General features: G+C 39.4%; 1 protein-coding gene across 1 annotated transcript in view; it reads left to right on the top strand.

Moving 5' to 3' along the window:
* The first annotated feature begins 13,631 nt into the window (after nucleotides 1–13,631).
* The window catches only part of znf618 (zinc finger protein 618), a 32,035-nt gene continuing 18,200 nt past the window's right edge, over nucleotides 13,632–27,466 (top strand). Inside the window, 2 exon segments of the mRNA XM_049020503.1 lie at nucleotides 13,632–14,330; nucleotides 18,074–18,167. The gene's annotated coding sequence lies outside the window, so the exon portion shown is untranslated.

Here is a 27,466-nt window from a genome sequence, read left to right as displayed (position 1 = left end):
CATGTCTGGATGCCTTGCAGTCAGGGCGATTGTATTCACAACCTTCAGCTATACCAGTTATTACTGACAGGAGAAATCAGCAGTAAGAGGTTTATTGAATTTCTTAATGGTTCCTTCCTTAGTTCCTATTGGCTATTATCTGCCACTTATTTGCACATTTTCCATATATGACTATTGTAACCTCTGTTGTAATAACTATTGTAACCTCTTTGCCACTTATTGCACATTTTCCTATATAACTATTGTAACCTCTTGCACATCCAGTGTAAAAGTTAATTTCCACCTTTGTGGATGATACTGCACCCTATCTGTCTCCCAATCTACCTCTATCTCCAAGTATAGTGTATACCTTATATTTATTTACTTTGTTTACCACGTGCCTATTTCTTACGTGTCTTTATCTCGTCTGCACTGAAAAAAAACTGGAGCCACGTCATCTCGTCTCTCTATGTACCTGTACAGTATATAGCAGAGATGACAATAAAGTTTACTTTGACTTTGACTAAACCAGGCAGGTATTGCAAATGGACAGTAATGTTACCCACCATGCATTTTCTATGAATGAACCCTAATTTTTAAAATTAAAGGAGCGGCAGCTGGCGTAAGGATTAAGGGTGTCACAGGAATGGTGGGGGTTCAAAGGCATTGCTTCCCTGGAAGGACCTGTCTGGGTGACTGAATTATATCTGTACGTTTCCCATTGTGTTAATTGCTATATTTAAAATATACCAGGCAGCTAAAGAATCCAGTATAAGCATTTTTTTTTTGGAAGCATCAACAATTCATACGCTATTCCAAAGGGGTATTTTCAGAAACCCACTATCAAAGAGGATGTAACATTTGCCAGAAGAACGCAGAAGAATCACATTTTAATCTCTGTATTTTTTTCTTTTTAAGCACAGAAGTCATCGCAGACTATTCGGTCTAGCGAGTTAAGTGGGCTGTCAGTGTCGGGGTTGTTAAGCTTCCACATTTTGTTGTGAATTTAAGCAACTGTTTGCACTTGACCTAGATACAGCAGCAAGGTGAAAATGTGACTGTGAAGGGTAATATTACAGCCTTCCACACCCAGAATGACGCCCTGCTGTCTGAATAACGCTCTACTTGCTCTACATCTCCCATTCTGATTTTAAAAGGAAAGGCATATATTGGGATCACTGTTATTCTGAATCATTTCTCGTCAATGGAATGATTTTTTTCCCTCATGACCCAGACTAGGATAAGCAGCTGAAAGGCTGGCTGGGTGGATGGATGGATTTAATGATTTTTCCGGTTTGGTGTATAATACTTGGGAATGACATGTTTACTAGAGTTGGGACGGTGGCTTTAAGCAGTGTCCTCTGTTTCTGCCAATGGTTTTGCAGCACATGGCTTTTAAAAGGATGGTCTCCGCATTGCAGGGCAGGCGATTAGGAAGGGCTTGCGGTCACCTCATTTTAGATGCATTAGACATCCACTCCATTAGGGGGCGCAATCAGAAAAGTCATAATGTGTTAATCCTTGTAAATGGATTGGAGTGCTAATATCTTAGCAGAGGAAAAAAAAAATGTCCTTATTATGCGTTTCTCACATTTAAAGTGCTTTCCAGTGATGATGTGTCGGTTCTGCAGTGCAGCACAGAAATTGTAATAATTTTTTTGGAAGATCATAAAACAGTATTGAAAAAATAAATAAAAATAAAATTATAGAGGTGCAATTAATAAATAAAGCAGTCAATTGTGTATATAATTGTATATAATTATGCTTTCGGCATTCTAAACCAATCCGAGTTTCATCATTTACACTCATAAACCACAGGAAATGGATTTTATGGTATCTATGTTGCCAGTCGTTTTAAACATTTTACTTTGTATCTCTTGCTAATAAGCAATGCAAGGTTTTTTTTTCAAATAGTTTCTCTCTGTTTGCTCAATAAGTTACTTGATCCATTAAGGGCACCTACTGCTTAGTATTAAAAAAAAATTAATTCAAAATGTGGCGAATAAAGCCTGCAAATGGAGGATACTAGAAATAATTATCCATTATGGATACTTTATCATAAAAATGCCCCTTTTCATATTAGCTCTCCAGTTCTTCTACATTCTTTTTTTATTTAAATGTTAAATTTATCCCCCTTTTTAACTGTTTTGAGGTTTTCCAAGAGATACAATGAGACAAAGCGTATTCTTTTTGCCTCTTCTGCATGACAAGCTGTCATTCCATATAAAAGTAATTACATTCATAACTGCAACTGGGTTTCGTGCTAGTCTGGGGATAATACAATGGGTATGAATGCATATTATTAGTTCGAATCTTTGACGACATCTTCATCCTAAGCAATTTGATTTTCAGTGCAACTGCATGCTTGATTATTTTAGTTCACTTTCAGTAGTTTTTCCCCCCCAGTAGTTCAAAAAATGCCCTAGACATTTTAGCAGTATCAGTAAAATTTAGAGCTTTTACATGCTTGCTGTTTTCTGCCCTAAACAATAGTCACATGGTCATGTGCGTCAAACGTTTCCAAGCTGGACAGCCGGGAGGCAGATGGAAGAATGTATTTTCTGACATGGGTGCAGTGCCAATGCATAACGGATGGGTAGGTTATTACTAGGGGTCAATTGGTTGTCACCACTAGGGGTGCTGCTGAGCAGTTCTATGTATTTTCTCTGCGACTTCCTCAAACATTAGTGTGATATTAGTGTAACTCAGAACTCATATCGAATTGCGAAATACATGATACCAAACAGTATATTCACATAACATTTTATGCAATATAATAAAATGTGAACAGTGGTAGTGCAAAGGGTGAACAAATGTATTTATGACCATTAAAATGAAGGATAAAGGTATAATAATATTTCTTGTGGTGTTATTGATATTGATGCAGTAATGTAATTGTACATCAACTGCCATAATAATAATAACTGATAATAATCAGTTAATGGATTCGTTAGGGTGGTGCAGTGGTTAGCACTGTTGCCTCACACCTCTGGGTCCCAGGTTCGAGTCTCTGCCTGGGTCACATGTGTGTGGAGTTTGCATGTTCTCCCCATGTCGTTGTGGGGTTTCCTCTGGGTACTCCGGTTTCCCCCCACAGTCCAAAAACATGCTGAGGCTAATTGGAGTTGCTAAATTGCACGTAGGTGTGCATGTGTGAGTGAATGTGTGAGTGTGCCCTGCAATGGGCTGCCCCCCCATCCTGGGTTGTTCCCTGCCCCGTTGTTCCCCATTGCTTCCAGGATAGGCTCCGGACCCCCCGCGACCCAGTAGGATAAGTGGTTTGGAAAATGGATGGATTTAATGGATAAACCCATATTTAATTGAAAATAGAACAAAGACAGCATATCAAATGTTAAAATAGAAATTTCATGTTTTATGATAAATCTAATAACAATCGATACTTCTTTTGATCTCAGAGTGTCTGGCTCCCCTAACTTGCTCTTTGTAGCTGAGAGCATGCTGGCTGTGAAGGGCAGCCACTTATAGCTGCACCCAGGCATTAAGAGCCTTGCTCAAGGACCCACAGAGGCGCTAAGACTGGGCTTGAACCAGCGACCTTCTGATCACAGCCACACTGCCCACTGAGTCACAAGCTACCCCCCCCCATTATATGCTCAATTTGAATTTGATGCCAGCAGCACGGTTCAGAAAGTTGGAACGGACAACAAAAGACTGGAAAAGTGGTGTAATGCTATAACAGAACACCTGGTTGAATGTCTCACAGTTAATTGGGTTAATTAGCAACAGGTCAGTAAGATTATTTGGTATAAAAACAGCCTCCCAGACAGGCAGAGTCTCTGTGCAGTGAAGATGGGGAGAGGTTCAGCACTCTGTGAAAGACTGTGTGGGCAAAAAGTTCAAAACAATAGACAGTAAAACTTCTCAGTTTCAACATCTGATATATTGTCTTTGTTCTGTTTTATTATATATGGGTTTATATGATTTGCAAATAATTGCATAATTTTATTTACATTTTACACAGGGTCCCAAATTTTTTGGAAACAGGGTTGTATCACCGTTAAGGACTTATCACTGGCCATGTCTGAATACCACACAAACATTGAATTTACCTGAAAAACCTTTCTATCTTGCTTCTTTTTTCTCAGGACGGAAGAAGCAGATAAGCCTTTCCTGGCCATTTTTCCTAGACGTGATTCACACATTCTTTCGGCATACGTAACGTGATCGGCCTGATGGCTTAATTTGTTACATTTTTCCCCACATTTTTCACGCGCCCTTTCCCAGAATACATATTTGAAATACAGAACTACATAAGCTATTTTAAATATGAGATTTGTTCATTTTGGGACAGTGGTTCCCTAATCGAGGTATTTTGTTCGACAGCAACGTTCGAAAATGAAAAGTCTTCAGCCCGTTTGACGTGTGACCTTCCTGGTTGAATTCCCCAAATTTGCTGTTCATCGTTCATGGTGATGTGAAGTGTTAGCATGGAATAGGCTTTCTTGGACTAGGTCTGTACTGTCCTGTTTAAGGGAGATGCTCTGGATGCATAGGAGGTCAAACTGATCTGAGGTCAGATAAAGCAACAATCAAAACCTTATTAGGTGTCACCATTCTTAGTGCAGGTTCTGCTCAGACAAGCACCCTGGTTATGACCAACACTGCACCCACAGATCCCAACCTCCTAAAACACAAACGTTTTGAAATGCTTTTTTTCCAAAGAGATCTCCAGTCCAGAGGTCACCGGGATGTGACACCTTTCAAAAACACACCCAATCTCGTCATCCTTTTATTGAATTTTATCTGTGTTACTTTGTATCTTATCGATTGCTTTACCGTGTTGATGTAGCTATTTGAATAACAAGTCCAACCACTTTTTACCCATCCATCTTTCAGGAAGCCCAAGAAGCCTAGGGCACAAGGTAGCAGACACTGTATATGGGGTGGCAGTCCACTGCGGGGCGTATACTCACTCAATCAAACGTTACAAGCAATTCAGAGCTGCCAGTTGGCCTAGTAACATATTTTTGGACTGTGGGAGGGAGTCAAAGTATCGGCACAAATACACCACACACACACAGAGCAGGGGATGGGATTTCAGCCCCCGATCCTGGAAGCTATGTACTTATGTACGAGAGGGTCCCTTCAGAGTCTGAATAAAATTTTATATAATGCAGGATAGCGGATATATTTCACCACACATGTGGCATATGGCAGGAACCGAAACAAACCGATGCTGCTGACACTATTCAGTTTCAGTTGAATGTGTGCGCTATTGTGTCCTATGTTGTACTGCATATTGGGCCTTTCCCCCAAAATGATCAGCATATATCCAGACTGACTTACGTCTTCAGTCCCAGAACGTGACCCAGAAGTAAGTCGATGGATTCCTGTGTTTATATGAGCCAACATGGTGGCATAGAAGTTAGGGGGAGTCTCCGACCAAATGGTCCCCACAATGTAATGAAAACCTGTCGTTTAATTTTTCAGGTCCCCACAAAGATCTGTGAATGCAATCAAAAAACTAAAAATGGCAAAAATATTTTTTTGGTTACATATGGTTAAGGTTATGGCTGGGTAGGGGTTAAGGTCGTCATGTTTGGATTAGAGTTTTCCCCATAGAAATGAATGGAGAGTCCCCACAAAGGTGTAACTACTAACCTGTGTGTGCATGTGTGTGTGTGTGTGTGTGGATGCAGGGAGGTTATTTTGATACTATTGTCTAACCTGATATTTTTTTCATAAAATTTGCATATAATTTTTCCAGACATTTTCCAGGTCTTATCAGTATCGGTGAGTATCAGAAAGTGTCGGTACTTGTAAACAGTCAGAAAAAAATGATATCATTGCATCCCTAATATATATAGGCTGTTGTAAAGAAATAAACAAACAAAAAAAATTATGATTATTTATATATAGTAACCTGTGAATTTGAGTATCTATGCCTATATGTGTGTGTATAATGGACTCAGAAACATTTCATTTGTCAGGTATGTCAGAACTCCAGAAGGAAGCAACACCAAATTTTTGCCAGATCATCCTGAGATATTCATGACAAAAAAATATGAAAATGATGATTGTGCACATGGTCAAATGAGGACATGAAAATAGGCAGGGTTATGGGGTCATGGGGAAAAATATCATTCTAGTGATGAGAAATGATTCAGAATAGCAGCACATTTAAAAAAAAATACTCTGACACTCCCATAACAGTAATACATATGGCTGCTGTATTCACATAGCCAAACACGGCATAATTGGCTGGGGAAAAAAAAGTCTGAGTGCTTCAACTCTGAGAAGCTCATGTTTTGAATTTTCGGTCATTTTCAGAGCCTTCTACAGAAAAAGTTAGCCCCAGTTTCAAAGTTGTACATGCTATATCAAATGAGCTATGAATGTCAGAAGATGGATCAAAAGGTTCATTCGGCAAAATATAGAAAATTAATTAAAATTTCAAAGGGCTGTAGTTTCAAAACTAATTGAGATACAGACCTAATATTTAGGATTTTCCCTTAAGTTCGCTGTAAGAGCAGCAGTGGATGTTTCTGGAAAGGCTGACCTGGGAAATTTTTCTCAAAGTGGGTGATTTATTATGGAATGACTCTTCTTACTATTTCTGAAGGCTGCGGTTCCAAAGTAGATCTGCCCCCCAGCTCAACAATCCCCCCCCCCCCCCCCACAATTCCCAGTTTGAATACCTCTGTCATAGTGCTATCGGACACTAATTACATGACTTGATTTCTATAGCTGAACACAGTATTGTCATCAGCAAACTTCCAGATTTTCACTGCAGGGTCCTTGGAGGTGCAGTCATTGGTATACAGACTGAAGAGAAGGGATGACACGACACAGCCCTGGGGAGCACCAGTATTGAGGGCAGGGCACAGATGTGTTTGCCCAGTGTTACCTGCTGTCTTCTGTCTGTGATCCAACGACAGGTGGAATATGGCACAGATAACTAGGAAAGTTTAACAGGCTCTAATTCTCGATCAATGGTATTAAAAGCTGAAGTCCACAAATAGTATTCTCACATAGGTCCCTGAGGTGGACATTTCAGGTCCAGAAAGTAAAAATCCAGACCAAGACTTTATTTCAGCCAACCAGTTGAGTATAGTGAGTCGTAGTCAGACAGTACTTGATTGGTTTGCTGAAATAAAATCTTGGTCTGCATTTCTGATACTTCCCGGACCTGAAATGTCCATCTGTGCACATGAGTCCCCGAGGTGTATACTGTAGATGCTTTAGCACAGGGTGCAAGGTCAGGTTAACATCATCCACAGATCTGTTGGCTCTTTATGCAAAATGCACAGCGCCACACAGAGTGGGTGTCAGATGGATCAAGACAAGTTGCTCAAAGTCTTTCATAACTGCAGGAGTCAAATCAATAGACCTGTAGTCGCTTAGGCCACTGATCATAGCCATTTGGGGACAGGGGTGATAGTAGAGGACTTGACACATGTGGGGACAGGGCATAGACCCAGTGATTTATGAAAAATTACAGTAAATATAGCAGCCAGCTGGTCACAACAGTGCCTCAGTTTAGATGGTGATACCTGGTTGGGGCCAGCAGCCTTTTCCACCGTTTTTGGTTAAAAAGCCTGCAAACATCCTGTTTACAGATAGAGAAGGGGGTTGGAGAGGGGGCAGAGGGGGATTGGAGGTGGAGGAGTGGAGACAGAGGCTTTCCCACTGCAGGAACTCAGCCCAATTGTAGTTCCTCAAGCTTTATTTAGTCCCTTTGGAGTAGATACTTTTCGTTCAACCAGGATCTACTGGGTGGGGGCTCATAGTGATAAACTTTGCTGATTGGTTGATCACAAGCACTGGCGCTAACTTGGAAGTTACGCGGCAGTGCGGGGACAACTGATAGAAGTAGTGGAGCAAAAGTTAAATGTATTAATGAAGATCTTTTTGCTTGCATCTCCATGCATTGAAAAATTCTACCAAAAACCAGGATACTTTTGTCTAATATTGCCAGTGCTGGCAGTGGAAATTACCAGTGTTTATTAGTGGAATAACGTTTTTTATTCTGTGGAAAGCAAAAGATCAATTTGCTACCCAGATTTAATAATATATTATAAATATTTTGTGGTTCATAAAAATAAGATATAGATAAAATGCTAAATGTCCTATATTTTCAGACCTCGCACGCAATAACAAAATGATTTGTTCATCCTCCATTGTTTTTGGGTGGTGTACTTTTGTATGAAATTACATGTGAATTTTAACCCACAAGATTTTTGTGCCTCTCAAACAAAAAGGTCACAGTTCCTGTTGTGCGGAGGGAAGTGACCACATAAAAGTGGTCTGAAACTACAAAAGTTCCCGTTTGAGTTAGTCCAGGAACTGTGATGGTAAATTTGGTGGGAAAGCACCTGATGTTTTATTGACTTGCAGATATACTGTCGTGAATTTGAGGGGGGAAAAAATTGAATTGTACTTTTTCATCCGAAATCTGCAATTGATCTTGTTCAGGTTGCTGGAGAGCTGGCTGTCACCTGGGAGAAGGTGAGTGTTCTCACCTTAATCTTCTGTATCCTTTTCCAAGCTGATGATGGGTCATTAGCATGTACTTCTTCATCTTTTCCAAATTCTCTGCAACTTAAACTTTAATCCCCTTCTCTGTACTTGGCTCCCTCTTTGTCTGCCTGGAGGCAAAACAACTTTACAATGAAGAAATCAAGAAAAAAAACAGCTGAGTGTTGTACTCACGAACTGCGTTTGGCTTCTTTTATTTTCAGAAATTTATTGCCACAAAATTTTGACATCCTCTTTTCTCCAAGGTGACTACATTTAAAAATGGTGACACACACACACACACACACACACACACACATAAACGCGTTCGTGTGTGCCTATTTGTGGACACTGGCTTGTCCAACATTCCGAAACCAAGGATATTAATATAAAGTTGGTCTGCCTCTGCCCTTCTGGGAAGGCCATTATTTGTTGGAGCATTGCCACTGGGACCTGCTGCCATTCAGGTTGGGTGTTGATGTTGAGTGATCTGGTCCCTCTCCCTGAATTTGTGTGGCTGCCACTTCGCAACTGAACTTCCTTCCTGATATTTCCAGTTCACAGTTATTTCACATGCCTTACATTTTGGGCCCTCCAAATCTGCCAGGGTATCAATGTCCCTCTAACACCCTGGTGTACACCTAGCTAGTATGTGCCAGAACCTCCTTACATAACAGCTTCAATTTTCCAAAGCATGGATTCAACAAAGCGTAGGAAACATTCCCAATGAGGTTTGGTCCATGACATTGTTGCAGTGCGATACTGTTGCCTTCCTGTTAGCATTGAGGAATCTGGCCGTTTCTCTAACCATTTCCATTAACGACGCGTTTTCAGCCTCAGAACTTCGACGACTGCATTGCTGTAAACTGTAGACACTCCAGTGCATGAAAATCCCCGGAGGGTGGCTGTTTCTGAGATACTGGAACCACTGCGTCTGGGACCAAAAATCACACCGCTTTCGAAATCTCTGAGATCACACATATTGCACATTCTAAAGCTGTATCTGACAGTAACTGAAACTCTTATCCATGTGTACATGCTTTATGTATTCAGTTCCAGCCACATGATTCTCTGTAGGAGCAGGCCGTTCGCATAGATGTAATTAATAAGATATATAAGCCTATGGGTATATGCATATTTACTGTATATGTATGCAAATATATAACCTTGCTGGACGTCAGCTTTTCATGGCAAGAATGTGTTACGATATATTCATCTTGTCAAAGTAAATTCTAAAGAGTAATGTCAAAAAAGAAAGCCAGTCTTCCTAATTATCCTGTCTCTATAAAGTAAAGGAGTATGCAAGTGTTGGTATTTTACAAGAGCAATTGCGCAGTGAACTATTTTTCCCCATGTGCAAGAGTGCTCTAGAGTTGATAGATTATTGGTTTACAATAAACAAATAAAGAAAAAACAACTTTTTCTTGATGTTTACTTTCTGGATTTTAAGCATACCCATTGGGCTTGGTTTCGCTTTCATAGTTTTGTTATCAGAAAATCTATGGACTGTGCACTAGATAACCATAAAATCCTGCTCTCTGAGTGGCCTTCATCTCCAAATAGCATCTAGATTTCAACAGGATCTATATAAAGAAAGTAATCCCGGCCGCCAATTTCAAGACAAACGAACAGAGCTTTGTAAAATGCGATCGATGAAGAGAAAAGGCTGGTTGACGTTTGTGTTTTACAATGTCTTGTTTGGTACACATGCTATTTTTGGTGTGTATGTCCATTTCATTATGCAATCATTACACAATCGTTAATCATGTCAGGGTTAATGCATGACAAGTTGTGCATTATGTTTTAAATGCACAGCTGTTTAGGCAAAGACCTACCGAACGCGAAATGGATGATGCATGGCATAACCCATTAATACCACAATTACCACACATTTGGCTTACACATTTGTACCTGAGGGCATTATTTTCACATTTATGAACCATAAACATATTTATTAGTAGAACCCCAATTTAAGCTTGGGCAGTGTAACTGGGTCATTCTAACAAACTCATTACTGTGACATATACATTTTCTCAAATTTTTAAAATTAGTTTGAAAAAACTGTCGATTTTGCCCATGGGGTAGTTAATCAGTTTTATCATATTACCATTTATTTCTATAATAGACCTAAACAAAAGTATTTCACCAAAGCCAGGGCAAGAGCTATGGAAATAAGATAAAAATGACAAAGCTAACAAAAAACTGCTAAAAAAAAAATACATATTATCATACTAATATTTGATTGTGTATTGGGGGTTACATGCAATTAAACTGAAAGTTTTATAAACATTTTATCTAGTTTCATGTATTTTGACCTTAAATCCGTTTCAGTAATGAGATTTTTGGCTACCTATTTGAGGAAAATGGATTTTAAAAATCATTAAATCAAAGCAGGAATTGAATTAGTTTTAAAATAGGCCTACCTAAAACGTTAAGATGATATCAATTGTTCTACACAAAAAAACAAACACTTTGCAACAAATGACTTAGTTTTAATGTACCTAAAACATTAAGCTGATGTCAATTATTCTACACAAGACAACAACCTTGTATTTCATTGCGTGTTTTTTTTTCACAAAAAAATCTCAGGTTCATGAAAATGACTCGGTAGCACAGCAGACAATGGTGTTTCCTTTTGGGGTATTTAGAAATACTGGAACAGCATTGCTTTTTAAAATGCCGCAGAAGTACCATATATCGTATAATATCTGAACAGTTTGAAAAATAAGATATCGCCCAAGCCTAGCTACTATTAAATGTTGGTTATATATGCCCCTAATACATCAAAAATGATCCGTTGCTAAGGCCATAAACCTGTAGTTACAGTAGGTAGTAATGGGATCCTCCTAAACCCAAAGGGCAGTCTTTATGTACAAATGTGTAAGCCAAATGTGTAATGACTATAAGTGGGTAATGCACTCAAAGAAATGCATTAGGCCTGTATGTTTTTAATGCACAGCTGAGGAGGCAAATAAATATAAATATATATTCAGCATTGTTTTATTTATTCAGCTTTATGACCTGACATTCAGTAGCATTATGGGTAAAACCCTACTTGTTTAGTGTTTAATGATTATTAACACAGGTATTCTGACATTTTTTGTTGCCTTGCCAGAATTTGCTACCATACTATACATTTTCAGTTGTATCTGTAGGTTTTTACTACTTTGCCAAAATGTCATGCCCATAGTTGTGAATGGACATATGTATAAGGATTTATTTTGTTCTTTACTTCAAATGGCGGCAACAGTTTTTTTACACGTAGTTTTATGCTGCTAGAAAGTGTTAACTATAGTTTTCACTAGGGAAGGAGATTTTTTAATAAGGACATTTAATGCCTGTTTAAAAATGTAGGCCTAATGTCGAACAAGTTTAGTTCCAGGTAAAACAGAAACGCACATCTCTTTCGTTGTTATCACTTTAGTCAAAACAAAGACCATAATTTGAATTAGTTTCAACAAGCAAAACAGTAAAATCCAGTCCCATATTTACGGAATTTGGAATCCATAAGAATACAAAAAATATATTAACGATTACATGGATTTTTTGTAATAAATACAAAAATGAATGAATGGGTAACATTAAAGATAAAACATGTTAACACACAAGGGTAGCAGAAATTTCCACACGTAATAGACGTGTGATGTAATGTTGATTTACGCATGCGTTGTAGCGCTTGGAAGCAGTTTCTGTCGAGTAGGAAAAAAACCGGGAACACCTGACTTGTTTACCATTTGGTTAAGACAGGTGTACAGGACTGTAATGACTCGATTACAAGTACTTTACATGATTAAATCATTTTGGTATTTTATCACCGACCACGGGTCCTGATCCTCAACCTGAAGCACTGTTGCTGTCCAAGTGATTCGTAGAAATGTCTTTGGTTTAATAGTTTCCGTAAGTAACGCTTGTTCGAATTAAAGATTATTATTGCGCAATTATTTACTCCTGTGATTCGCTTGGCCGGCATTACGTGTTAATTGTAGAAAATTAATCAACACCCTTCAGATTCGAGAATTCGACAGTGCGGTGGTATAGTTACATTAATTCACCATAACATGATCTTAATTCGTGAAACCCAAAGTAGACGATATTAAATTTTATAGTTACAATAAAATAATGGAAAAATGTCATTTCTTCTATTAACCGAGTTCATTTCCGTATAAATAAATTTACCTTCAGAAATTAACCACAAGGAATACATTAGGCCTATTTGTTATGGTATGCCTCAATATATTTAACAGAACGCGTTATTTCCCTTGCAATAGTTCTAAAAAAGTAGGTTTAGGGGGAATACAGATGCTGTAAATTTCTGTATCATATTGATACATAAAGATATGCAGACGACACTGCTCAATATTGTTGCAATTTATTCTCATGACGCTACAAACGTTCTGTGCTTTAGCTATTCTTTCTATTAATCCTAACTAAATTAAACTTGCATAAAATGCGTGTAGCAAAGTAGATATTCTGTTGATAAACCCAGGTAAAAAGTAACAAGAAATTGTAAATTCTACCTAAATCTGTATCTGAATACATTATGATTTACCTTCTACTACCTCTATTACATATAAATCGCTATCAGAGATCGCATACCGGTGATGATTTCCTAAAACGGCTCTGCTTTGAAACGTTTAGGAAATAAGTGCATTTTTTTAATCCAGGAAATGTATTTTTTTCCTTTTCAATTAAATTTTTTGACGTCGAGATAACTTTTAAATTCACTGAAATTTGCTGGCCAACCATAACATAACCTGGTTGATTTCTCTGCGGAGTTGATTCGCCCAGCTAAAGTGAAAGCAGAAGTGTGCGTGCTGAATATCTTTCTGTATTATTTATATTCTGCCCTCACTGGGGACACACACACTGTCCTTTTTTCGATACCCTGCAGGAAAGAGCTGTCTTAAATTACACGAATGTTCTTTTTTTTTTTTTTACCGCAATTACCACTACAATGTCACAGATGATTTCTATTGTAACTAGTAGTCGAATGTGCAGAATTTCTAATATGTTACATATTTGATATTAACACTGGATTCGCAAAATATTTGTTTGTAAAAACTTGTAAAATAATAGTATGTGTATTTAATCCTACAGAATTCATTTTAAGGCAGTATTCGCTGCATTGTATACAATATACATTTTTTTTAATTAAACGACATGATGTTATTCATATATCTATATAAATCTTGGTGCTCGCAGTTTTGTAAGGTGGAAGTATGTAGCAAACAAGTTAAATGTGGCGATGTGTACTAGAGTCCCGTAGTGCCTCGGTTTTGCGAATCCCATTTTACCGTTTCAGTAGTTGATTTCTTAAATTTTAATTGTATTTTTCCCCTCACTGGTAGATTTGTCACTGCACGGGTCAGACAGACGATTCAACACAATGTCTCCCTCTCTGAGATTTTTTTTTCTCTTTTTTTCCCCGTGTAACGTTACAGTCGGTCGTCGCCTTCGTGAAATTCGCCGTAACGTTTCGCTTCACACAGCAGCGGCGGCGGCGCTGGATTCTGCGTTCCTGTGATGGCGGACCGCGGGCTCGGCAGGACGCGCCGCCCCACGCAGAGCCCCGCAAGCTGCCGAGCGGCGCCCTTACGGGCTCTTTCGGTCAGCCCTATTTAAAAAAAAAAAAAAAAAAAAAAGGGGGGGGGACGAAAAAAAAGAGAAAAAAGAAAAACCACAGATCGCACAGCCCCGGGACGCTGCGGAGAAACGGCACGGCGCCGCTTAGGATGAAACATCCCCAGTACCGGAGTGAGGCACTGGGAGCGCTTCTGGAAATAGGGGTGACGCTGGCTGCCTTCCCAGGTTTACCGGCGGAGGCTCGTTGCTGTCCGGCCACTTTACCCGCATGAGCCGCATCGTTCCGGGAGGTAACCAGACTGCTCCTCCGCCCCCTTTTCGCGTTCCGGCCGGAGCCTTTAAATTCCGAATTCGCGCAGGCCGCAAGCAGCTTTACTTTATATTTGCATTTTTGTTTTTTTTTTGTTTTGTTTTTCCCGAACTCGACAGTTTTTTTTTTTCGAAATTTATTTTTAGAACATTGAAATGTTGCTTGAGCGCTCAGTAATGTCTCTAGGTAGAGCCGGGACTACTATACCTTGATTTTTTTTTTTGAAATAATTTCATTTATATTTTTAAGATTGTTTTGGTGGGGGGGGGGAACTTTGTAATTTAGTCTTCCGCTACACTAGGTAACTAAAGTATCACCGTGGTCCGGGAGTGAAAATTTGAAACGCTTTTTCTTCCCCAAGTTTGGAGGAAGGCGTGTTGCGCGCGGATGAAAGGGGGGACCGGGGACAATCTGAAAACACAAAAAGCTCACGCAGCCATTTTACTGGGTTTTTTATTTTTATTCTCATCTGGCGTGTGGCGAGACATGAAAACGGCCCCTCGTCTGCACAGTGCGCGAAACTGCCTGTTTCCGTCGTTCTTTGGTTTAATTAAAAAAAAAAAAAAAACGTGAGTAATTTTTAATTTTTTAAAATGGTGAAGTCTTCGAAGAATTTATGCACTGGAAGGTTTTTTTTTTTTTAATGCAATTTCTTATTAAATTGGCGCCACCTGTCGGCAGATATTTCATTGTAGAAAAAAAATTGCAATTAATTTGTTTGACTTCCAATTCTCTAAAAATCACAAATTCTGAAATCTTTTTTTTTCCTTTATGACGGCGGCAGTTCCTTTTTGTCTTCATGTAGTGGAAATGTCGCGTTTTGAAAGCACTTTAGGCGTTTTGTGTTCGTTTTGCGGTTAGCATGCCGTCTTGTCTTGCGCATATATGTACAATTTTTTTTTCTTCATGATGGTCTGCAATATGTGGATGGGAATTTTAATTAAGTCCCATTGAAGTAGTTTTTCCCTTCAAGTGCTGCAGTTTGTTTAAACGGGCACTACTTATGTTAGAATCAGAATAACTATTTCAATATATGGAAATATAAGATGAGACTGATGAAGTCTCTTGCTATTGGGCTTTGAAATAGCTTTTTTTTGATGCTGACAGACTGGCATAGTGTATTTTCAGAACTTCTAAACTGTAAGTAGCGTGCTGATTAATATAAGTGACTCAAGGTTTGGATTTGAGCCCTGATATAATTACATACACAGTAGCTTAATGTATTGGTTTACTTTGGGTTGAGTACGGGGATGTCTTGTATTTTTGGAGGAAAAAAATACATATAGTTTAAGGCTAAGCTGTAAAACTATATTTCCATGTTTATATCTGTGAGACTATGGTGTGATTTAGATAATTTTAAGGAAATATTCAGAAGTATTTATAGCTGAAAGGATGCTCAGGAGTATAGAATTCAATCTAAAAAGCTGATGAATAAATAAATTTTTTGGTAAACAGATTTTAAAGGTTTGTTTCTGACTCTGCAAACCCGGAGTAGTGTACTCATTTCTCTACTGCATTTAATGTCTGCTCTGAAGAATGTTGTGGCTGCATAGCTGATTCCAAATGCCTTGCATCAGAACTGACCCAGAAATACAAATTTTTAACGTTTGGGAAGTCAAACAATTTTCATGTGACATAAATAAGTACAGTGCTGCTTTGTGCATCAGTGCAGGCTGTCAAAAATCTAAAAAGGATATTTTATTTGGGTCTTATTTCTTTTAGTATACAGTTGGGTCACTCTTCTATTTTAACCGGGGGGGGGGGCAAGAATTAATTCAGACATCAGGTGCAAATGTGTTCAGCAGATCATGGGAATGGAACACAGATCAAGAGTTAAGTTATTGATAATTGTCCAGACATGAAGCAGTTTATAATTTTAGGTTTATTTTTCACTGGCTCTGAATTTGAGGCGGTATCTTGACCCTTGCCCCTAACTTATTTGTCTCGCTTAATTAAAGATTCCTGCTATTAATGTTAAACAGTGGCTGGGCTACTGTCTTTTTTGCTTAAGGTGCTAAGACAGCCTTGAGGATGCGGGGGCAGGCATGCACAAACATCATGCGTCTCATGTATTGCATTTCAGCAAATCGGTATGATTTGGTTGCTGCCAATTTGTTGGCCTGTAACTGTCGAATCTGAACATAAAACTATGGACGTCTCCCCTCCCCATACAGTTTTTGAGACTTTTGATAAATGATTTCATATAAACACAAAAGCTCGTCAACCGTCCACCCCCTCAGCATTGTGAGCCTCTTGGCGGAGGCTTTGGGAACTAAACATTCTTGTACTTTTCTTCCATTAATTATGGCATATCGGTGGTGGAAGAAGCGAGGCTGGAGATGTCCAGCTTCATCTGGGTTGCGATTGACAGTGTGCAGCAGTCCTGCCCGCCATGGGTTCTGCTTCTCCTTGTGTCTTCTGTTGCTGCAGTTGTGTGCAGGCATGAGGTGCACGTGTGCATGACACCCCACCCTCTCCCTGCTGGCTCTGTCCATCTCAGCTTTTGCCCAGTCTGCAGTAAATACCGGGCCTGGATCAGGTCTTGTGATAACTTTGTTGCATGAACTTAATTGCAAAATTATAGGGCTGTTGCAAGGGGAAAACGTGATGCCGCATGTGAAGAGAAGCGTTTGTAAATATCAGAAAAAATTAAGAGGATTACTGAGGATCAGTCATGGCTAAAGTTTTGCTTCCATTTTTACACCCCTAAAACATTTAATAATTGGTACTGCTCTGTGAATCTGTTTTGCTTTTCTTGGAAGATGTGTGAAGAACACAGGAAAGGCCGGTACAGTGGATATATAAAAATGTACACATTCCGGTTAAAACGGCAAGTGTTTGTGATGGGGGGGGGGGGGGGGTGAGACCACGATAAATCATTTCAGAACTTTTAATAAATTTTAAAAGAACAAACAAATTACTTAGGGAGAGAAATACAAAAATGTGCAATAACCTGGTTGCACAAGTGCGCACACCCTTAAACTAACACTTTGTTGAAGCGCCTTTTAATTTAATTACAGCATTCAGTCTTTTGGGTAGGAGTCCATCAGCATGCCGCATCTTGACTTGGCAATATTTGCCCACTCTTTCTTGCAAAAGTGCTCCAAATCTGTCAGATTGTGAGGGCATCTCCTGTGCATAGCCCTCTTCAGGTCACCTCGCAGACTTTCAGGTGGATTTAGGTCTGGGCTCTGGTTGGGCCATTCCAAAACTTCAAATTTCTTTTGGTGAAGCCGTTCTTTTGTTGACTTGGATGTATGCTTGCGGTCATCATCATGCTGAAGGGTGAAATTGCTCTTCAGCTTTCTAGCAGACGCTTGAAGGCCAATCAATCTATGTTTCTCACTTTTTTTGGGGGAGGTATAGCGGATGTCAACTAAAATTTAGTTTGAATGTTTTTGCTTGTAACTGCGGACCTTTTTATATGAATGTCTGATATTAGCAGTAGTCTTAATACTGTTGCCTAATATAGACCAGTAATGAAGTTCAAGTCTTAATCCAGAAGGTGCTTGTATGTGATGTCAGAGGCATCCAGTCAACTAGTGTTCACAGTGGGGATGTGCTACCTTTTTGGTTTCCGTAGTTGCAATGGCTACTTTAAGCCTAAGTAACATTAATACATCGGCTGATACGTCTGCCGCATAGATTGATAATAAGTAATATCTTATCCATTAACTTTCCACATGTCAGTAAATTTCTTTTCCCTTCTTCCATTGTGTTTAGATTCCTGTTACAGGCAGTGATGAAAGTAAGAAGTGAATGACAAGGCCAATTGAAGACGGCAGTCTGCGTTTCACACGACAAACCTTTTTAAGTGGTAGGTTATTTATATGTGTGTATCTATATGTGTTGTAGCTGATGCTCCACAAGCATTTGAAAAGATAATTACCAGGCAAGTCTGTGGTGCTGTTTTACTATGATTTGAGTTACAGTATCTGCATTTTATATATATATATGTATATGAACCCCTAGCAGTTGAATTTTGCTAGTTGACACATTGCTAATTTTTTTTTTTTGCTATTACTTCTTCAGTGGGGGAGGTCAGTTTTTATTAAATTGTTGTACATTTTGTTTGTGTCCAAACTTGACTGGAACAGAAGTGTCCAGAATTATTAGCTGTTTAACTGATATATAACCCATCCCAGTCTGTCAGATTGGACATTCCAAGGCAGTGATGATGGGCGATGCAGTGTGAATATGCATCTGTGCTCTGCCGCACTCCAGTTGTCCTCTGTTGTGAACTGAGAATGGGTTTGAAAATGGCGTTGCCATTTGTATACCGCGGAGGTGGATAGTTTGACTTTTGGGCCGCCGAGGAAAATGGCTGCACGCTACCTGGTGGAAAAAAATATATGTTCTTGCCTGCCACTCCACCCCCAACCCCCCCCCCCCCACCCCCCAAACCCTCTGGCTTACAAGAAAGCTTATCAAGTGCTATGAATAATTAATGAAGACGCAGAATTGATTTAGCTTTAGAAAGTCCTGTTTTTTTTTTTTTTTTTTTTTTTGTGTTGTCTTTAAAGAAAATTGTAAGGGCTTAGGGTTGCTTTAAAAAAAAATGAAATAAATTTGCAATTTGTGGAGAGAATCTCATTTGAGGGACCTTTTTGGTGCGGGGGGGTGGGGAGACCAGAGGCTCCCCTTAGTTTAATGAAACCATAAATCACAATGAAGCAGATTTACCGTCTCTTCCCCAGTCTGCTCTGCAGTTTTGATTTTCATCAAAAATGTAATCTCGCGCCGCGCGAGGGCTTATAGTCACAGGCCGGGCTCTGCCCTGAATTTCTAATTTTAGGCATTTCTTGCAGGATTTATTTTTGTATAATTCAAGGCCGCTTTTCAATATCCTAAGTTATTAAATTTTAATTTGGAACATTAACATATAAATTGAAAAGGTTTGGAGTTTGGTATGGAGTTTCAGAGCTTGTAGGATGGAATTTTGCTAGTTGACACAATGCTGTTTTCTGTTATTACTTCTGAAAAAGGTTTAAATTTTTTTTATATTTTTTTTTCGAAGCGAGACATTTATTGGAAGGCAGAGAACAAAATATGATTCTGGTGGAGAGCGTATTCTGATCTTGTGACAAAACCTGCCCTGGCTGCTTCATCAGATAGGCATGTAAAAAAGAAAAGTATTGATCCGAACCCCTCCTTCACAGTGACTTGGTGAAGTTATGGCTGAATAAGGCCTTCTTTTTTATTGTCAAGAAAAAATTTTTTGTTCGTTACCCAAGGACACTCCTGAAACTGATCTCTTAGCATTATGTGGTACAGAAATCTTTCAGCAGTGTTGCTCAGATTATAAAGCAAAATATTCACCACAATGCAGTCAAATGTGGGCATGCTGGTTTAGTTGAAAGTGAAATATGAATCTTACCCTGTTGTGTGTGTTGTTTCTCTAATGCTGTAGAAAGATAAGCAACAGAGAGCAGTGCTGAGACGTGGATTCTTGTATATTTGTCCTTTGCCAAATCTGGGTTTTGGTGCTGGATGGTAAAATTTGAGCAGAATGTTCCAGACCTATCCATGCCTTGATGGACAGTTGATGTTGAGGCCAAACTAAAATAAGTGTTTTTGGTTTAGATTTTAAGTAGTTAAGTTGGCCATTATTGGAATATTTATTTTATATGTAAAAAAAATTAAATGGATGCAAACTGTTTTAGCTGTGTGCTGCTTTATGGATTGGGTGATATTGTTAGTTTATGAAACTCAAAAGGCACAAATTCACAGCCGAGTCTTTATATAAATAAAAAAGCCAGCTTGTAAAATTGTACGTTTAGGTAGACGTCAGTGGTGTTGATTTGGTGAAATCTATGTCTTAGTGAAGGTTTTCTCACCTTGCGAATGCATAACTGCTGTTTATAAATCTCCCAGAAAAAAGATTTTCCTTTGGTCTTCACCACATATAAATAAACACATGTTCTCAAACGGTTTAACCCTACACTGAACTGTAATAGTTCCAAGGCTAAAGCAGGAAGCTTCTCAGCTTCTTATCCAGAGAGAGCTTCTTTTCTCATCATGAATGTTTAAAGAGACATTATCGGTGCTTTATCAGCGGGTTTCCCGTTGATGCTGACCTTTTAAGGTTCCCCAAATTTCAGAAGCTCTTAAGTTCCAGTTGATACCCGTTGCAACGTTGCCTGAGAGCTCACGGCTAACATCTCAACCAGAACTCTGATAAAACTTACCATGTTGTGTGAGGTTTGGTGTCTGCTGCTTAATGGGCATGTCCTGCGTGTCGTCATCCCAGCCCACATGTCATTTATGTGTTTCATCTCCAGACAGCTATAGAGACAAAACTGTATTCCTCCCTGTGAATTTGACTGCAGTTGTTCTATTGACTGAAGCCATTGGGGCAGTCTTACAATGTGCTGTCAGTGTTAGTCTGTGTGTGTGAGAGCATATATTACACACATCGCACCAACACATATGTTCTAGTTTAACTGCCTTCCATGTGGGCATGTTGGATTATTTCATTTTTTTCCCTGGATATTGAAGTGGCTGTCATCATGTTTACCGACCTGTGTATTTTTAGTGCTTTGGGCTAAGTGTGATTTGTTCAAAATCCTCCAACCAGCCATGACCTTGGCAGGAGACTCTAACACACGTCTTACACTGCGCCTGAAGATGGACCGTTTGCACATCTGTCGTTCTCGAGAAAAACGCAGGGGAAACTCCCTTCTCGGTATTATGAGGATATTTTCGCGAATGATAATTAATGACGCATTAAAATAAGAGCATCTGTGTCCTGTGCCCGTTGACTGGGGTGGTCCTTCGTCTGCTCTCGGTCAGTGTAAGTGGGAATTGGAATCTTACCCGGCTGCCTAAGCACAGTTCAGCTGTTTGGGTCCCTGCACAGTTTTTTTTACTCGTAAAATTTGCTTTCAGGTGCACATTGTGGTCGTCTGCATACCCCTAATTGTGCCATTTACGTATGCATGTAAGGCTCTGTGTAAAACCAGCACGAGGAAATATTCCTTGTACATTCTTCTCAACGTGCTTGGTGAATAAAAGTGATTCTGATTATCTTGGGAACAAATTAGTCAGTTATTAAATGGGGGGGGGGGGCTGGGGGGGTTAACTGAGAGCGATAGACATGCCTGGGTAGACAAGGCTGCTGGGCTGTAATTCCACGTTACTCTTACATATTCTGCTCTTACTTGCCACCCTCCCCGCCCTGCAAACCTGCGGCAGTTAAGCAAAGCGGTGCACAAACCTTTTTCAAAGTCGCTTGGTGTTGACCTTTTTTTTTTTAAACTGTTCCTCCCTTTCCTACCCAAGAGTCAGTTCCCTCTTCTTTGTCATTTGCCCTTTTCCATAGCAACTTGCATCGTTTCAAACAGTGGCAGTTAACGGTAATGTCAATTTGCAGCGGCATTCTCACCTCAGTGGCTGTAAATGTGCTTACATCGTCAGTGCCTTATTTTAAGTGTTTTGGGGTGTGCTGAATGTGGGGGGTGGTTATCCAGCTGGGTGCCCCGTGTGCCCAGTACACCTTCCTGGTCTGGTTTGTGATGCTCCAGCAGTGTGTGCATAAGGGTGTGGTCAGCTTTTAATATCCCTGCCCCCCCCCCCCCCCCACACACACACAGACTCTGCGGGAAGCATGAAACCATAAAATACTCTGCTCCCCCACCCCCCCATTGGTTTATTTTATTTATTTATTTTCTGAAAATGCAGCGGCCCCTTTCCTATGTAAAGCACTGGATTTTCATGTCACGTCATTAATGAAATGCCAGCAGCAGAAGCAGGAACAGTTGATTATTCACTGTTGACTTATTCAGTGCAAATCTCCCCCCCCCTTTTCCCCCCCAAATTGCTCAGACCACATAAAAACAGGAGAAGACTTACACTGGTTTTGCTGAAATACAGTCTTCGAGAATCAGAAAACCTGAAAAGATTGCTGCAAAGAGAGCATTTATTCATTCATGGGAGTAGCACCCCCCTGATGCTATTGGGAATGAACACACCTACAAAGATTTACTAGAGATATTTACACAGTGAGAAGCGCAGATCAGCAATGTAAGCTAACGCAGTGCTCTGTTACAATGCCCGATCTCAGAACGAAATGTCCCTGCGTATAAAATATCTCTCTAAAAACTCATCTGACCTTGGTATAATCTTTCCCGTGTAAGTTTCTTTCCCGCTGCTTCCTCACCGGTCAGTTATCTAAGGGATAATCAATGGATTTTTTATTTAATTTGTCTTTACAGAGAAACTGTGGTTGTTAAACGGCGTTCAGCCATTCCGGTGCTGAGACAGCCTCCAGGTGTGTAAAACCCGGGCAGCGTCTCCAACACTTTTTAAGCACAATTTTTCTTCTAAGTATAACTGCATGTTGTTTCTGTTGTTTTTTGCTTCTATACCTTTTGCGTGTGACCAGCTGCTAGATTTTCCTCGATTCTCATTTTCTTTCTAAGAACTATAATTGACAGCATATACAAATAAAAATCAGATTTTCTTCAATGTAAAACTTTATTTTCATAATAAAAGAAATTATTGAACTTTATAATTTCCCCCAAACTGTACTGAGTTACAGGATCTTCTCTCATTTATTTCTCAAAAAAAGTGCTCTGTGACTGGAAAGAGGTACAAATAATTTAATGCAAAAGAGTTGCTGTATAACTATCTTACTTTACCAAACGAGTAGGTGCAATAGATTTAAATAAAACAAATGCCTGTTACTTGTGTGATATTTCCAGTATGTTTAAGATTCACCAGATAACACAACCTTTTCTCATTTTTATTACTCAACTTAAGGTCCATAGGATTTAAACCTTCATATCAAACTCAAGTGTACCATTCTCTTCCAAATATTAATAGGTGCCAGATGATATTAATACCAACATCGCATATTGTGCACATACAATCCGTACATCACTAGTAAGTTAGATTAACATCAGGCTTTTTCAGACCTTCCCACTGTACGGACATTGTAGCGCAGGGGATTAAAGTTTCACTGAAACATTTTTACTGTGTCAGGAAAAAAAACCTCGGCTAGCTCTGCAATTTTAATGATTATTCCTTTTCAAGATTATCTAGTATAGGTTTAATAATCAGTTTAATGTTCATCTCCGATGTTTCACCACGTTTTTGTGGTGGTTCCCCCATGGTTTACCTTTGGCTTTACATGTATTACAAAAGCTTTGTGCCGTCTTCACTCGGAGTGAAGAACTGCTACGCTAACGAAGTGTTAGCGTGTGACTGAGTGTGCACATGGCTGTGAGGCTGTCGCCTGTGCCGCTGTGCGTATGATGTGTGCTGCGTGCGTAAAGTGGACCAGTTCGGTATAAGAAATACATGAGACTGATCGCCCGGTCTCCTGTCTCTGGCTAATTGATTGGTGTATCTCTGCAAGGAACCCAAGGCATGGGCTCTAATGTAGCCCCATATCATCAGATGCTGGCTTTTGAACTGTCCACTCATAACAAACTGGATGGTCCCTCTCCTGTTTATCCTGGAGGATGCGGCATTCATGCCAAAAAGAATTAAAAATTTCGATTTGTCAGATGATTCTTGCCTCAGTCAATCTTAAATGAGTTTAGGCCCAGAGAAGTTGGCGGTGTTTCTGTGTCATGTTTAGATATTTCTTCTTTGCATGGAAGGTTTTCTTGCAATCTTGCATTTGTGCATGTGTTCACAGACGGTGGTTTTTGGAAGTGTTCCTGAGCCCGTGCAGTGATTTCCACTATAGAATCATGTTTTGTTTTTAATGCAGTGCCTCCTGAGGACCTGAAGATCACGGCTGTCCAGTACTGGTTTTCAGACTTATCCCTTGTCTACAGAGATTTCTCCAGATTCACTGAATCTAGTAATAATACGACTCATATTCTCTGAATATTCTTTGCGGTATTACATTGAGGAACATTATTATTAAATTGTTGCACTTTTTGCCCACGCAGTCTTTCACAGAGTGGTGAACCTCTTCACTGCACAGACACTCTGCCTGTCTGGGAGGCTGTTTTTATACCAAATAATCTTACTGACCTGTTGCCAATTAATCAAATTAATTGAGATATTCAACCAGGTGTTCTGTTATAGCATTGTACAACTTTTCTGGTCTTTTGTTTCCCCGTTACAGCTTTTTTGAAATGCGTTGCTGGCATTAAATTCAAATTGAACATACATTTGCCATAATGGAATTATTTTAACATTTGATATCTTTGTTCTATTTTCAGTTAAATATGGGCTTATATGATTTGCAAATCATTGTGTTCTGTTTTTATTTACATTTTACGCAGCGTCCAACCTCTCTTGGAAATGGCGTTGTAGATATTATCTTTATATAAACGTCATGGTTTCAAAAGTAATCGTGTGTGTTTGGTGAGTTACTGGACACAGGGAAGAAAAATGGAAGTTCAAAATATGGGGAATTTACCTAGAAAAACTAGCACACTCTCAGTAACCTAGCTGTGTTTCCACAGCATTAAAAGTTGAATAATGGTTGTGTGTGTGTGTGTGTGTGTGTGTGTGTGTGTGTGTTCATGTTCTTAGGTTTGAGAAATTTTAATATTAAGGATATGAGGTAATTATAGATTGCCAAGGAAAGAGTGAAGCATTTTGGTTAATTTAGTTAACAATGCTTATGGTTTGGTCCGAATAAGAAATAATTTGGCGTTCATTTTAATGTATGTGGGTTTTTGCATTTCATTTAGATTTTTTTTTCTTCTCTCTCTCCATTTGAGTTAATTGGAATTCCCATTGTGGTTTCTTTAATGTAGAATAGACCCGTTAAGCCAGCAAGATTCCCCGAATGGCGATGAGACGTTTACCAGAAGGCCGAAATTAATTTGAGCATTGAATTCAGAATGGCACTTTCTGTTTGACTGTGTGCGTGTGTGTGTGTGTGTGTGTGTGTGTGTGTGTGTGCCGCACAGGTGTATGAGTGCTGTGTGCCGTTTTGCTTGTGTGATCTGCTTGCCTCTCAGGCCATGCTGGGCTGGGAAATATCACCTTGGGGGCAGTTCTAGCCGTCTTGGCTGTCATCCCTGGATTGAAATGAAACCTTGGATTCTGTTCCAAGCGTGTCACATCCAGAGGGATGCTTGTAGGGTTCATACTAATCCCACATCTTTTATTTAGGCTTTATTTTCTTAAGACATTATGAAACCGTTTTATTATTAGGGGTGTAATTCATTCATAAGTATTTTTGTGATGGATTGTCACCATTGGATGCTAGCTTTTGTATTCCTATAGTCAACCTAGTACTAATTCTTAATATTGTTTTTATTTTTCAATTGTACATTTTTGTGCATTTGTGGGTCTGGTGTTATTTTGGTTCCATCTTAAAGGTCCAGTAAAAATTCAACAAAGATGAAAAAAATAAACCCTTATGGGTTTTGGGGTTGTAGGGATTCCCTGTCCCACCTTGGCCTGTGTTTTGAATGGGATGGTGCGTCATTCTCTCGGAAACCCCAAACGCTTTTACACGCAGCCAGTACACTCGAGCCGTGTGTGTTTGCTTTGCAAGTCACCCTGCGTGGCCACAGTGAGAGTGAACTGACCTGTCGCAGGAAGTTGGCGATCCACATTCGCACCCACTGCCCCATGGCTGGGAGGGGGGCAGCTTTCTTCGGGGGGAAAAAACAAAATGTGCCAGCTGAATCCTGTTTGGAATTTTGGGAACGTTCTATTTGAGGACCTTAGCTTTGGTGTCTGGCATCCTTAAATCTAAAAATCTTTTACAAGTGGTTAAAAATATATACTCTAAGATATATAAAAAAAAAAATAATAATAAATAAATATATATATTTTTTTTTAATGTTGGTTAAACTGAAATACTCCTCACTATTGCAAGTATCTTGTTTTGAATGCCCCCATCAGCCAACCCCACCCAATTAAAAAATAAACTGTCCAAAGATCCCCATTGTCGTTGCCCTGTCCTTTAATAAATGGCGTTTAATACCAACGCCGGCTAGTTGTAGGTTGTAAGGAACTGCTGAGGGAAAAAAGTAAGATAATAAAAACGGAAATGAAATGTGATAGTATATTATTTTAAACCAAGTCCTGCACAATTTAAGAAGGGGAAAAGAAATCTTGAACTTAAAATGTTGATTACTCTGACATTGATTAATCGGTGCATGGGAACGTGCAACATGGAGTTTTCTTGTGGCGTGTTGAAGGGGACTGCAAGATGGTGCCATTCTGCTTCAGTCCCCTTTTCTCTGGATCGTTCTCTTGGGCCTGAATAATTACAGATCAGTTTTCATATTTAATGTATTATTCATTGCTGTGGTTGGTTTGTGGTCTCCTTTCCGCAAACATTTTTCCATTAATCTGCTTCGCTTGCTTCTGGTTGCCCTTTTCGTTTGTTATATGAGGCTTCCTTACTCTTAATTGTTCGACACACTTCTTGTGCTCCTTTTGTGTGTGGGTGAGTATTCTCTCCCTGTCCTTGGACCAGTTTTGAAGGCTACCCTCATCCCCGCTTCAAATCTTTATTTACATTAAATTGCTATAGGCTTAATTATCACCACACCTGCCCCCCCCCCCACACAATTTCTTTTAAAAAATTGTTCTTCTGCTCAGATCAAATAAACTATTTTACTTTCTTCACAGTGAGATTCTCAGATAGTGTTTCGTTTTGAATACTGATGACATCAGTAGTTTTTATTTTGGTCAGCATGAAATACTTTTGATATTTTTTTTGCGATGTCTTGACACCCCATACTCGTCTCGCTGTCCTGTCAGTCCCTTCTCTGAAGCCTAGAACATTCCTAACGTCTGTAACCTGCGCCTCTGACCAAAAGAGTCTTGTCTGTTTTGCAGATAAGATGGTGTCTTCTGCTTTCACTGCTCTACTGGTTAATTTCAGCGCCGTCGTGCTTCAGGCATGTTCTTCATTTGCCAGTTGCCTTTTTATTGGGTATTTCCTCTGCAGACTTATGGTTGCCCGGTATGGTAAAATATGGAGAAATATATATCAAACAATATTGATAATTATTACAATATAATTTGAAGTCTACAAATTGAATCGACTGCAAACAAATCTAACGAATAAACCATACTTTTTTTGCCTTGGGGTACTCCATCCATCCATCCATTTTCTGAAACCGCTTAATCCCAACTGAGGTCGTGGGGGGGGGGACCGGAGCCTATCCCAGGAACAATGGGTGC

This window comes from Brienomyrus brachyistius, chromosome 7, assembly GCF_023856365.1.
Source record: "Brienomyrus brachyistius isolate T26 chromosome 7, BBRACH_0.4, whole genome shotgun sequence".
Lineage (NCBI taxonomy): Eukaryota > Metazoa > Chordata > Actinopteri > Osteoglossiformes > Mormyridae > Brienomyrus > Brienomyrus brachyistius.
Note: the sequence above shows the minus strand (reverse complement) of the source record. Positions and strands in the feature narration are given on the sequence as shown.